The sequence below is a fragment of the Gopherus flavomarginatus genome, chromosome 1 (genome assembly GCF_025201925.1).
Source record: "Gopherus flavomarginatus isolate rGopFla2 chromosome 1, rGopFla2.mat.asm, whole genome shotgun sequence".
Classification (NCBI taxonomy): Eukaryota; Metazoa; Chordata; order Testudines; family Testudinidae; genus Gopherus; species Gopherus flavomarginatus.
In genome coordinates, this window is record NC_066617.1 from 371,075,309 (window position 1) to 371,089,564 (window position 14,256).

The 14,256-nt window shown below is 44.9% G+C and overlaps 1 pseudogene; it reads right to left on the minus strand.

The window, feature by feature from the left end:
• Window positions 1-5,629: 5,629 nt before the first annotated feature.
• On the minus strand, window positions 5,630-6,568 carry LOC127057808 (olfactory receptor 52P1-like; annotated as a pseudogene).
• Between the last annotated feature and the right edge of the window lie 7,688 nt (window positions 6,569-14,256).

Genomic DNA, 14,256 nt, shown 5'->3' on the forward strand with positions numbered 1-14,256 from the left:
GCACGCAAATCTTGTACGAATCGCCAGGTATTTTTCCCGGGTTTTCGTACAGGCAGAATGGGAGTATTACATTCACTTACTGTCGGGACTATGACTCCCTGTTTGAGCAGAGCAGAAAGAACCGGGCGAATTCCTTCCTCAGCTTGCTGAGAGAGGGGATACTGCCGGACCCTGGGAAGAGGTTTGCTTGGATTGAGACGAATTTTAACAGGTTGAGCAGAACAAATGCATCCTACTTGATTAGCATGTTCAGCCCACAGCGAGGGGGGTACCTTTACCAGTAGTTCCTGTTGCAACAAGGAAGGACTGGGTTCGGGCTCCCGATCTGGGGCTTGATCAATTTGTAGGAGGCCTAGAACCTCATTGTGAGCCGGATCTGGGACCTCTAAAAAGACCCCGTCCGGGGAACAAAAGATAGTGCAATGAAGTTTACACAACAAATCCTTACCTAAAAGGTTTACAGGGGAACACGGACTGAGAAGGAAATCATGGTCAGCGGAAAGAGGACCAATAGATATAGATAAGGGAGATGACACAGGGTGGGGAATGGGAGTATTTCCTACCCCCACAGCGGTTACAATCTCAGAAGAAAGGAGTACAGTGGAGAAATCTTGTGCTCTTAAGGTAGACCTAGAAGCTCCTGTATCAACCAAGCAAGGGGTAGGGACACCATTTATTAGGCAAGAAACAGTTGGACCAGCCTGATCCACATGAACGAGGGGGGCAACGACGACGTTATTAGTCTCCTGGCATTCCTAATAGTTAAGGGCCGGGGTTGGCGGAGCAGGAAAAGGCAATCCCTCCTGCCTTGGGAACTGTCTAGGGGGTCGTGTAGGGCAGTCCTTAATAAGGTGTCCCTCCTTTTTACAATATCTGCACTGGACTTTTCCCAATTGGGGACAATTGGCTTTCCAATGTCCTTCTTGCCCACATGAGAAGCAGGCTGTGGAGCTAGGATTAGTCAGGGGGTTATTTCCAGCAGAGGGCTGAGCTTTAGTTACAGCCTGTTTTGGTCTCCGCCTGGGCCCTTTCCCAGCGGAATCTTGCATATTTTGGATTTGTAAAGCCATAAGTTTAGATTCTGTTTCATCCTTTTTCCTTTCTAACTGGCGGTGAAAATGCTGTGCTGCTGCCAGAATTCCTTCCAGATTTTTGCCTTCCCAATCCACTATATTAATTCTTAACTGCTCCCCCACCTTTGGCAAGAGTCCCTGCACAGAGGCAGCCACTATCGCCTGCGTAGCTGCCTGTTCTGCATTGTCAATCCCTGAATGCCTTTCAAACACTTGCTTAATACGTTCCATAAAGTCAGCCGGATTTTCTCCCTTATTTTGCTTACAGGCGTTTATTTTTGCCCAATCCGTTTTCCTAGGGCATACATTAAGAACTTCATTGATCATGTTAACTCTTCTTTGGTTAAATTCAGCCTTAGATAGCTGACTGGGGTCAGCTGGCCAATTTGTCCTTGCATAGAGGCAGGTAAGGGTCTCTTTGGGCACAATAGCTGATAACAGTTGGTGCATATCAGCATGTGAGGGGTTATAACACTTGACTATCATCTCCAATTGTTCTTGGAATTTAACGGGATCTTCCCTGATTTTTGGAAACTTTTCAATGAGGTTGTAAAGATCACCAGGTGACCAGGGGGCATGTACTGTCATTAACCCTCCCGTGCCTGCTGGTAATTGGCGGAGGGGAAAGTTGGTAACAGTTTCGGGCGGGGTGCTTATTTTTGCAGCCTTACGCAGCCAAGTCCTCTGGCGAGTGCGAAAGGCTACAGGGTCAGGGTCAGAGGCGGGAGAGCACCTTTTCAGAATGGATTCATATTCTGGCGATGTCATGAGTTGCCTCATTTCAGCTATAGTACCCGACAACCGCCGTAACGGGGAGTTTGGAGATATCTTTTCCCAATCAATATCCCCCCCTTCCCAGTCTACGTTTTCTTTACTTGCCTCCAGTTGCCACTTGGCCATGAACTTTTCCCCAGTTGTTATTACGGCAAGGGCTTCAGTCAACTCTGGTGACAGAGCAGACTGAGACGAGGAGCCACTCGAAGGGGTCGTGGGAGACATTGGTCTGCTTGAACCCGAGGGAGATGAGGAGGCGCCCTGATGGCCACCCCGGTTTTCCGATTCTGTCTCACTGTTTCTGTCTCCAGCCCCTGCCCCACCCCCCGCTTGATCATCCTGACTATATGCGGGAGGATTATTAGGGACAGGAACAGGATTATCAGGCCACTGCCGATATTCTAGGAACAAATCGATTAGCTCATCGGAGGGTGGTGAAGGGTAGATCCTTTTCGGGGCAGTCGGTTTTGGGCGCGTTTGGGACGGACAGAGGGGAACCACGTCTAATAAAGGGGGGTTAGACATATTTTGAGCACTATTTAATTTTTCCTGTGCTTCTTTAAGTTGAGTTTTTAATTTCTCTTGGGTATCTTTTAAACCCCTAACTTGGGATTCCTGACGTCTTTTCCCCATTTCATCATGCCATTCAAAATAAGCGTCGAACTGTCCCTGTCCTACAGAATTAGCAACAAGGGCACCCCGGAGGTGCACAATCCTATCAAGATCGAAACTGCCTTCTACAGGAAATTGCAGCTTCGGGTCATCTCTGGTATACCAATTCCATTTTTGCAAATATTTACATGTCGACTGGCCACGGTGCACATACATATAAGCAGCAGGAGTGCCTTTTGGTGGGACAGGAATCCCTTTAGATTGACTAGACCCCATTTTCACTTCAGCCCTCTTCCACACAAGCCACTCATACAAGGGAAACGCTGATCAGGATTACCAAGGTTCTAACACCGATGGCGTCTTTACCTGCCCTGGGCAGGGGAAATAGGAGTAGGCTTTCGCCGACCCGCAATACAGCAGGTACCTACAAGGAAGGAGGTAAAGGATGGGACGGGTCTCCTCCCGGAGAACCCGCGGTCCCCGCACGCCTGTCGTCAGCCCAGAGCACCAGCCTTAAGCCAACGATGCTTCTGAAGCTACAGACCCAGCGGTACGGTTTTCCTGGGGGCTTCCCTCCTCTGCGAGAAGGGAAGGGAGCTTATGGCTCCAGTGGGCAGAAAAGGGACCCTGCGGTCCTGAAAGGACAGTGCTCGAGGAGTGGTCACAGGGTCATAGGTCATGGAAGGGAAGGGAAAAGGGACGGGGAAACACACAAGCACCCAACAGGCTAGCCACTTACCAAGGCCTGCCAGCTAGGAAGCTTCACAATCTCTCCACACACATACACAAAGCTCAGCTGTGGGGCTTGCTTTCGAGACACTCCCGGTCACGAGCTTTCACTTCGCAGGAGGCTCGGGGCGTCTTCCCACAGCTGTCACTCACACTGGCCGCTTGGCCCTCACACACACAGACACAGGCACTTTCTTGACACAGGCGTCAAAGCGAAAGACTTTAAAACCCGGATCCCCACCAAACCTAGTAGGAAGGGGACCCCCGATCAATTCCCAGGGCGTACTAGCCCAGGAGCGGATCAGGACTCTCCGGACCGAAAGGAGCGTGGTCCGTGGGCTGCTGGCGATACCTTTAAAACCTTTGGAGCTTTTGGAAAGGCTTTATACCTTCGAGACTTACATGACCTGGAAACCTTAGAGAAAGGGCGTCAGGTCTGTCTGATGGCTAAAAGTTCGAACCCAGCTTGTGACTTACCCCAAACCGGAGCCTACAGACCAGTCCTCTGCCAAACCCCAATAGAGATTTCAAAAGGTCTCTTACCTTTTAGTTGGGCACTGGGGTTGGAAGGAGACTGCCTGCGGTCCTCCGATCCAGGAGAAGCCCTCTCATGGGTTCCCGGCCAATGCACCAAATTGTCGTGGAAAATGACCACCACCGTGTTGAGTTGATCAGACAGCCTGAGACTCCTTTATTGATTAATCAGAGAATACATGCATATGCACGGAGAGACGACAGGTCCCCTAGCAAGGGGTAAGTCGCTCTACCTTACAGCAGTGATACCTGTGCTTATAAAGCCTAAAACCGCAAATTATCGTATGAGCTTATACATCCGTCATTACCTTATTTGGCTAATATATGACATCTTTTCAAAACAATTAATTATTTTTATATACTGCAAAAAGAGCTAAAAATTGCAAAGCTTGTTCTTTTCTACTTCCCCATAGGAAGTTCTCGCATTTGCCAAGACCTTGACACTCCGGTTATCCTTTACTTGTGGTCATACAGCTGTTACTTAAGCTTTTTTGAGGAACTTGGGTCCAAAAATACATGTTGTTTGTTCCTTTGGCCAAGTTATTAGGAGTTATCTTTTATGCTTACATGAGCTACTTAATGAACTATAATGGCCCAACAGCTGTTAGTCTATTTTGGCAGTGATAGATTGGTTATTTAAGGTTATTTAAGGGATTTCTTGTTAGTTTAACCCCTTATAGCAGCATTTTATTGTTTAGCAGCATTTGATTGTTATAGTAGTGTTAGCAGCATTTAATAGTGTTATGATAGTGTATATTAAAATCAGAGAGTGAGCCTCAGGTGAGCTAGTAAAAATTATCTTCCTTACTCTTTATATGTTAGTATGATTGAGGCCTATGGCCTTGATGTAATTATTAGCTTGATCAAGACCCGGCTTTTGGGCCTGGGGTTAGTTTTCTTTATCAGATTCTAGGTACAATCCTGATGATTTTTTCATACTTGGCCCAAAGCTTCTTACAACATGGTTCTGCTCTGTCTCCTCACTCCTTAGTGAGAACCTCAGACAGAAAAAAGGGGAGTCTTCTTTCAATTTAAAAAAGTTCTAACGTTTCCATTGGCTCTCCTGGCCAGGTGCCCATTTACTTCTTTTAACCCTTTACAGGTAAAGCAAGTAGAGAACAGCGCCTAAGAGGGATTTTATAGCTAACTGCATCTTACAGCCTGCTTTCCACTTAACTCTTAACTATGTGGTGTTCTATTTTATTAATTCATAGTGGCTGAGCGCACATCATATGACTGCAATTGGCTTGATCACATTCTGAAGTACACACTCCTCAAATCCAGGGTAAAACTGTCCAGTTCTCAAAAACATACTGTTTCACCACTGTCACCAACAAACTCTAGTAGAATGTCCTCAATTCCTTCAGCAGCTTTCCTGTGTTGTCTTTAAATGAGACATTTGGTTTATCCTCCAGGCTTCCTGAAGGATCGGACCTAGAAAAATCAGGTAAATTTTGCTCACAAGATCTCTGAACATATGGCAAAGAAGTTCAGCATTGTAGTTGCTTTCCTTGTTTTTGGCTATCAGAAATCACAGCTTCAGTTCTTCAAACTGATGAAGAACCCTGTTCACACACGGTCTAATGGAAAACCAGCTGGCTTCAGAGAGCTGTAGTATCTTTTGGTGGTCTGAACGTCAAGGAAAGGCCAAGTCAGAGGGTGTATGGTGGTCGAGGCTGACTAGTGATATTGAAGGAGATCGGGTGTTGGAAAAAGAGAAGAAACTCAGCAATGGAGAGAGCAGGGCTTGGTAATCCACTGATAGCTGGTTAGGTGTGAGGAAGTTCTCCAACTGTGAACTTTTGCTATGGTGAGCTAAGTCAAACAGCACAGAACACCCTTGATTAATGAGGAGATATTAGTTCCCACTCTTGTTACGCAGGTTTAAAGTCAGTTGCCCCAGGAGATCACCTTCTGCAGGTGTACTTGCCCACTTTGTCACGATGCTCTTTGGTTTTGACCCCATGAATGATTGAGTTAAGCATGGGGGGGATGAGGAAATAGAGGTTTGACAAGATGATGTGAACAAGGGAAGAAATGTCCTGACTGAATCGATGTCACAGAGTGGAGAAGAGGCCGGGAGGATAAGACATCATCATCACACAGATGTGGGCTGTGCAGGTGTTGAGAGCTTTCTGGTGGGCTTCCTTGGACAAGATTCTGAGGATGGTCCTGATGATCAGACCGTAGGACAGGGCAATGAGCGTCAGGTCTAACCCAATGACTACAAAAGCCAAAACCAAGCCACACATCCTGTTCTCTGTGATGTCCCCACATGACATCTTTGCCACAGCTATGTGCTCTCAGTATGTATGGGGAATAATGTTTTTGGCACAGAATGGCAGCTTGTTCAGGAGCAAGGGCATTGGCAGAATTAAGAGATCAGCTCTTATTAAACCTACAAGCCCTAGCTTAGCTATTTGTATGTTGGTGAGGATGGTGGCGCATCTCAAAGGGTTACATATGGCAACATAGCGATCGAAGGCCATTGTTACGAGGATGGCAGAGTGCAAAATAGAAACTGCATGAAGGAAGAACATCTGGGTGAGGCAGCCACCCACAGTAATGTTCTTCAAATTGAACAAAAATATAAAGAGCGCCTTTGGCATGATGGAGGTTGACGTGCCGATGTCTGTAAGCGCCAGCATGCAGAGCAGTAGGTACATCGGCTTGTGCAGGGTCTGCTCTTTCCCTACAACAAACAGAATCATGAAATGTCCCAATAGACTGATAATGTAGACCATATAGAAAGGGATGGAGATCTAGATGTGGGCAGCTTCCAGGCCAGGGATGCCTATTAGGATGAATGTTGAAGGGTCAGAAGGAGTGAGGTTGAAAGCTGCCATGAAGTGGTCGATGCATCCATCAGGCTCAGAAACGCTCAAGGTCCCTGTGAAGGGAGAGAAGCACAGCGAATGGAGTTACACACTTTATAACAAATAATATTGTAAATACTTTACATTAGGGCTGTTGATTAATCACAGTTAACTAACGTGGTGAACTAAAAAAAATGAATTCCAATTAATCGCACTGTTTCAAATAGAATACTGATGGTAATGTATTAAATATTGATGTTTTCCTACATTTTCAAATATGTTAACCAGTTAGAACACCGAATACAAAGAGTACAGTGCTCACTTTATATTATTTTTATTACAAATTTTGCACTGTAAAAATGATAAACAAAAGAAATAGTATTTTTCAAATCATCTCATATAAGTACTGTAGTGCACTCTCTTTATCATGAAAGTGCAAATGACGAATGTAGGGTTTTTTGTTACATAACTGCACTCAAAACCAAAATCCTTTTCGCATCATTTCAGCACTTCCCCAGTTTCAGTCTTTGTTCCTCAGGTGTTTCCTGGAGTCCTCTTATGTGAGGAGGGAAGAATCACCTATGATGTCAATCCTTGCCTTATATAGCTTTAGAATATGGTAGTAAACCCAAGTTTAAAATTTTGCTTCTACTGCATGCATCTGATGAAGTGGGTTTTAGCCCATGAAAGCTTATGCCCAAATCAATGTGTTAGTCTCTAAGGTGCCACAAGTACTCCTGTTCTTTTTGGTTCCCAAAGAATTTTGTGAAAAAAGCAGAGAGGTCTCAAGTTATGTGGCCCGGTCCCATGTCCTTGTAGAGTCATAGCATCCATTACTTACAGGCTGTCCGTGTACACCTTTCTCCCTGACTCCAGAAGCCCCAGAACTGCCCGCCTGCCCATCTACATCCTGCTCTCTGCCACAGAACCGCCAGTGCTGGCCACTTATCCATGTATGTTCCTCATCCCTATAACTTCCAGCCCTGCTACACAGAGATACCTCTCATGCAGGACCAAAGCCAGGTAACAGATGCTACAGCAACAGCTCATAGAAATATCTCCTCAGAATAAGTTAAACTCAGTGTCTGCCTGCACCAGAGAAAAGGGAGAGATCCGCCTGAGCTGCCTTTCTGGGGGTGAAGGGAATTCTAACAGTTGCTGAGCCTGTGCAAGGAAGCAGAGGAGACAGACACTGTGAGACAGAGGACAAGGAGATGAAAAGGACCCAGCAGGAGTAAAACTTCCTCAAATTGCCACAAAGCTTTAATGTATTGCAGTCTGAAAGAAATCCAGACAGAGTTTCCTGTCTGTAGCCCATGAAAGCTTATGCTCAAATAAGTTTGTTAGTCTCTAAGGTGCCACAAGACTCCTGTTCTTTTTGCGGATACAGACTAACACGGCTGCTACTCTGTTTCCTGAGGTTGTTTTCCCTGTGTTAGCAATTGCTGACATTACCATGAGGCTGTAGAGGGATTGTCTATCAGAGGAGAGATGATTCAAGTGGGGGGTGGTGTCAGAGACAATCCACGACATCGTGGTCCACATTCAATCACGATCTGGGATACCTCCAACTCCAGGAGGCCTCGTTATGCCTCTTTGGTCTGTGCATTAGGAAGGATTTGCTTTCCCTCTTTCACCAGTTTCAGGACTTCACACCACTGTAAGTTGCTGAAATCTCAGACTCACAAGTTTAGACTGTCAGAACAATTAGGAGAACTTTTTTTCAGGGAAAGAAAAGGGTCTGCTTTCTCTGTGTCCCTGCGTCTCTGGTTCTGGAGAGGACAAGAAGCACCAAAAGGGCATAAAAATAGAAGTATGTTTCTGGCTTAGGGGAAACCAGGCAGTGTTGTAAATCTTACTGGGGGAGGTCCAGGACCACACAGTGTGTGTAGGGGGCAGGAGGAGAGACATGCAGTATCCAGATCATTCTCCTGTCAGTTCTACTTTGATCTCAATGAGATCACCCTTCCTTAGAGGCCACGGAACGACTTCACTTGAAGTCACTGAAGGTTCATGGCCAGTGTAAATCACGATATGCGAATTTAGGGTGAAATCCTGTCTGCGTTCTGAGTTTTGCCATTGATCTCTATGGGACCGTGTTTTCACCCTTAGTATTTAACTTTTGGCTCCCAGCTGTGAAAATTATGGCTTCTCCTGCTAGAGAGAGTGTTATTCTCTTATGGTGCTGCGAGTCTTATTGAAACCCGTGGTTTATGTGACATTCTGAGACCAGGCATGAAAGATTTGAATTCCCTGATTTACTCTCTGAGAGGCCAGTGTCAATCTGGGGTGATCCAGTGAAGGCAGAATGTGAGAGAAAAATCTGGGCAGGGTGCGGTCCTTTATTGTTGTGAACCCTCTGGTAGCACAGATTCCCAAGCTACTGAGGTAGATAGAAAGACAGTAGGAGACAAGGAACTTATCTTAAAACATATATTTATCTGAACTATTTCCAATACATCTGTAGTTCAAATTTTAAAAGGCAAATCCCTTGGTTTTCTGACAATACTAAACAGTTCAAGTTGCCGTGCTAGTTAATTCCTGCCCAAATGGTTCTTGATATGAACCCTGCAACCCTTTCTGATTCCTTAGAACTAACTTTAATACAGAATTAGGTAATTCACCAATATTCCGCTCATCAGAGAAAGTAAATCTCCTTACTGCGACAGGAATGCAGAGCTCTGAGAATCAGTGTATGAATCTCACATCTGACACTCACCTTCCTGGACAGTAATCTTTATGATTTCCCTGTACAGTCCCAGTGGACTCTCCCATTGGCCAGGATTATCAGTCAATGTCCTCGGTTCCGTGAGCGGAGGTAGACCCTGGAGAACTTCAGCCTGAGAGCCTCCCTCGGGAGAGAAGAAATTATTCGCTCGTACCAGGAGCTCAGATTCTCAGCGCAAACTGTGTTTTGCAGACTGTTCAGCCTAGCAATTGGAGATGGCTTTTTTCATTATTTGTGTATAATGTACTGTCGTCTGCACTATGAGTGGGAATTCTGCCATGAAATACAGGACCAAAACCCATTTTCAGTTGATCGGAACAGCCTAGTGATGCATATCACCCATTCAGTTGTAATATTCAGTCCATTAGCCTCTGAAAAATTATTGCCACGCTGTTGAGACCAAATGATGTGATCGTAAATTGATGCCAGTCAAAGGACATGGAAAAGGCTTTTTTTCTCCTGGGATTCTGGCATAAGAACATAAGAAAGGCCGTACCGGGTCAGACAAAAGGTCAATCTAGCCCAGTATCCTGTCTGCCGACAGTGGCCAATGCCAGGTGCCCCAGAGAGAGTGAACCTAACAGACAATGATCAAGTGATCTCTCTCCTGCCATCCATCTCCATCCTCTGACAAACAGAGGCTAGGGACACCATTACTTACGCATCCTGGCTAATAGCCATTTAAAGACTTAACCACCATGAATTTAACCAGTTCTCTTTGAAACGCTGTTATAGTCCTAGCCTTCACAACCTCCTCAGACAAGGAGTTCCACATGCTGACTGTGCGCTGTGTGAAGAAGAATTTCCTTTTATTTGTTTTAAACCTGCTGCCTATTAATTTCATTTGGTGACCTCTAGTTCTTGTATTATGGGAATAAGTAAATAACTTTTCCTTATCCACTTTCTCCACATGATTCATGATTTTATATATCTCTGTCATATCTCCCCTTAGTCTCTTTTCCAAGCTGAAGAGTCCTAGCCTTTTTAATCTTTCTTCGTATGGGACACTCTCTAAACCCCTAATCATTTTAGTTGCCTTTTTCTGAATCTTTTCTAGTACCAATATATGTTTTTTGAGAAGAGGAGACTACATCTGTGTGCAGTATTCAAGATGTGAGTGTACCATCGATTTATATAAGGGCAATAATATATTCTCAGTCTTATTCTCTATCCCCTTTTTAATGATTCCTAACGTCCTGTTTGCTTTTTTTACCGACTCTGCACAGTGAGTGGACATCTTCAAAGCTCTATCCACTATGACTCCAAGATCTTTTTCCTGAGTCGTTGTAGCTACTTTAGCCCCTGTCATATTGTATGTATAGTTGGGGTTATTTTTCCCAATGTGCATTACTTTACATTTATCCACAATAAATTTCATTTGCCATTTTGTTGCCCAATCACTTAGTTTTTTGAGATCTTTTTAAAGTTCTTCACAATCTGCTTTGGTCTTAACTATCTTGAGCAGTTTAGTATCATCTGCAGACTTTGCCACCTCACTGTTTACCCCTTTCTCCAGATTGTTTATGAAAAAGTTGAATAAGATTGGTCCGAGAACTGACCCTTGAAGAACACCACTAGTTACCCCTCTCCATTCTGAGAATTTACCATTAATTCCTACTCTTTGTTCCCTGTCTTTTAACCAGTTCTCAATCCATGAAAGGACCTTCCCTTTTATCCCATGACAGTTTAATTTACATAAGAGTCTTTGGTGATGGACCTTGTGAAAGGCCTTGTGGAAATCTAAGTACACTACGTCCACTGGATCCCCCTTGTCCTCATGTTTGTTGATCCCTTCAAAGAACTCTAATAAATTAGTAAGACACAATTTCCCTTTACAGAAACCATGTTGACTATTGCTCAACAGTTTATGTTTTTCTATGTGTCTGACAATTTTATTTTTAACTATTGTTTCGACTAATTTGCCCAGTACCGACGTTAGACTTACTGGTCTGTACTTGCCTGGATCACCTCTAAAGCCCTTTCTAAATATTGGCATTACATTAGCTAACTTCCAGTCATTGGGTATTGAAGCCGATTTAAAGGACAGATTACAAACCCTAAGTTAATAGTTCTGCAACTTCACATTTGAGTTCTTTCAGAACTCTTGGGTGAATGCCATCTGGTTCCGGTGACTTGGTTATGTTGAGTTTATCAATAATTCCAAAACCTCCTCTAGTGGCACTTCAATCTGTGACAGTTCCTCAGATTTGTCACCTACAAAAGCTGGCTCAGGTTTGGGAATCTCCCTTACATCCTCAGCCTTGAAGACCGAAGCAAATAATCGATTTAGTTTATCCCCATCAAATTTCAATACTGTGTTGAACTTTCAGAAATCGATGCAGAAACAGGTTGTGTTATCCTGCATCAGAAATAGTATAATGGGATGTCTCCACTCACTGTGTGATTCCTTCACCTCTCCCAGGGCCAGAATGACCTGGACTTCATCTCACATGGTATCCCACATTTTAGAAGGGAGCAGCCATGATGTTTCCCTGATCTTTTGCCCTGGGACCATTTCAGTGTGGTGGTATTTTCAGTAGGTGTCCCTGCTGGGTTGAGAACACAGTGGTAAAGGAATCAGACAACTGCTACATCTAGATCTTTTGCTCTTGCTGCAGCCCATCCTCAATATTTACATCACACATTCCTGGGGGCCTAACTTGGCTCCATAGGGTATGAATGTGATGGGTTGTTTCTCATGGGGTGCACTCTGGGAGCTGTGGGAACTGCTGCTCCCCTGTAACCACCCAGCTGGCCTTGCCCTTTTTCACAAGGCTTTGCTGGTGATTCAGCCTCTTAAGGCCCTAGTATCATAGAATCATAAAATCAAAGAAGCATAGAAGATAAGGATTGGAAGAGACCTTAGGGGGTCTAGTCCAATCCCCTGTTATCATCCACCTTGACAGCAGATGGTGCCACACACTCCACTGAGCTACCTGAGGGCTTACTGAAGCCACCCAAGTACAACGAGCAGACACCAGCTAATTTCCTATCTCAGCAGGATCACATCCACCACTGGAGGATAAACCCAAAATTAGACTGTCTTGCACTGCACAGGAATCTGTACAATGTAAGATCATGAATAGGATTTTTGCATCAAAGTTATTTCCCAGTGTCCATTTGTGAGGTTTAAAGACACAGCGCTAAGTGCTTGGCTACACTAGCAAGTTAGAGTGCATTAAAGCAGCCCCAGGCACCCTAACTCCTGATGTGTCCACATTGGCAAGGCTCATAGAGCGCCTGGACTCTACCGCTGGAGAGCTCCTGGTAATCCACCTCCTTGAGAAGCATAAAGCTTGCTGCGCCCCAGTTGAAATGCCAGGGTGTCAGTGTGAACAAGGTGTTGCATTATGGCACTGTGATTGGCCTTCAGAAATGTCCCATAATCCCCTGAAGTCAAGTGGACACTCTTCTCATTGTCTTGAAATAAGCTGCAGAAATGCAGATATCCCCTTTCAAAGCGCCGTTTCTGACAACCAGCATGCTTATCTGCTCCAGGACAGAGCAAGCCATTAGTGTGTAATGCATCTGTTGTGTGTGTGTCAGGGAGAGAAGGAGGTCTGCTGCTGTCTGACCTTACAAGACAGCATGCTGACACGCTTTCAGCCACGCATTGTCTCTCCCCACACATACACACAACACACTTCCTGTCACACACCACCCCGCATTTGAAAAACACATTGCAGCCACTTGCACACTGGGATAGCTATCACAGTGCTCTGCTCTTTATGGAATTGCCAGAGCTGCTAATGTGGCCACACCAGTGCGCTTGCAGCTGACAATGGAAATCCATGGCAGCGTTTTCCCTGCTGCGGTCTCTGAAGGCTGGTTTAACTCCCAGGGCGCTACATCTGCAAGTGTAGTCAGCACTTAGAATTCTTCAATCAAGGTTGGAAGTTTCTCTAAAAGCTCTGCTCTAGGAATCATTGTGGGGAAATTCTCAGGCCGGTGTTATGCAAACTGGATGATCACAGTGGTCCCTTTTGGCCTTGGATTCCATAAACTAGGTTTCCTGGAGTCAGCTGGAGATACTTTTCCTGCAAGCTCATGCAGCAGTTTACTGGAGGCATTTTTTCTCTTCATGACCATGTTGATTTTGGCCCTATGGGAAGAAATTCTCAGGTGGCTGAGGCACCTTGAAAATGTTACAGGAGTTGTGTATTTCAAGAGGCTGAGGGATCCCGTGAGTTACTGCCTGGATGAACATTTTAGATGAGAAAATAATGACTTTATCCCATAAAATCTCCACAGTGAGGAATAAATATACAACACGGGCCGATAACGAATAACAGAGCTTGGTAAAAAATTGTCCCAGAGCATCCTGGGTTTAACATCTGCATCTCAGTGGCCACTGTTTCAGTCAGTTGCCAGTGGTTCATGTCCTCAGATATCCCACAGTTGCCTGCTCTCATTATACAATGTGTAAACTTTTCAGCTTGAGAATTCTTCCTTTTAGCGGTCCCTGAAGCCACACTCAGTGTGCATGGGTGCACCCAGAGCAGCAGCACCGATGCCCTGGCATTTGACAAATTTTGCATAATTATAATAGGCCCTCAGAGTTATACTTCATATTTCTAGTTTCAGATACAAGAATGATACACGTACAAAAAAATGACCACACCCAGTAGATTGTAAGCTTTGTAATGATACCCTGTTGCATGAAGCATATTCAGGTTACATTATATTCAGAATCATTAGAAGAAGAAGGTCAAATTAAGTGTGGGCTCCTGAATGAGGAAGGCAACCTAGTGACAGAGCATTTTGAAAAATGTAATGTACTCAATGCTTTTTTTGCCTTTGTCTTCATAAACAAGGTCAGGTCCCAGACTGCTGCACTGGGCAGCAAAGCATGAGGAGTAGGTGACCAACCCTCTGTGGAGAAAGAAGTGATTTGGGTCTATTTAGAAAAGCTGGATGAGCACAAGTCCATGGGGCCGGATGTGCTGCATCCGAGGATGCTAAAGTAATTGGCAGATGTGATTGCAGAGCC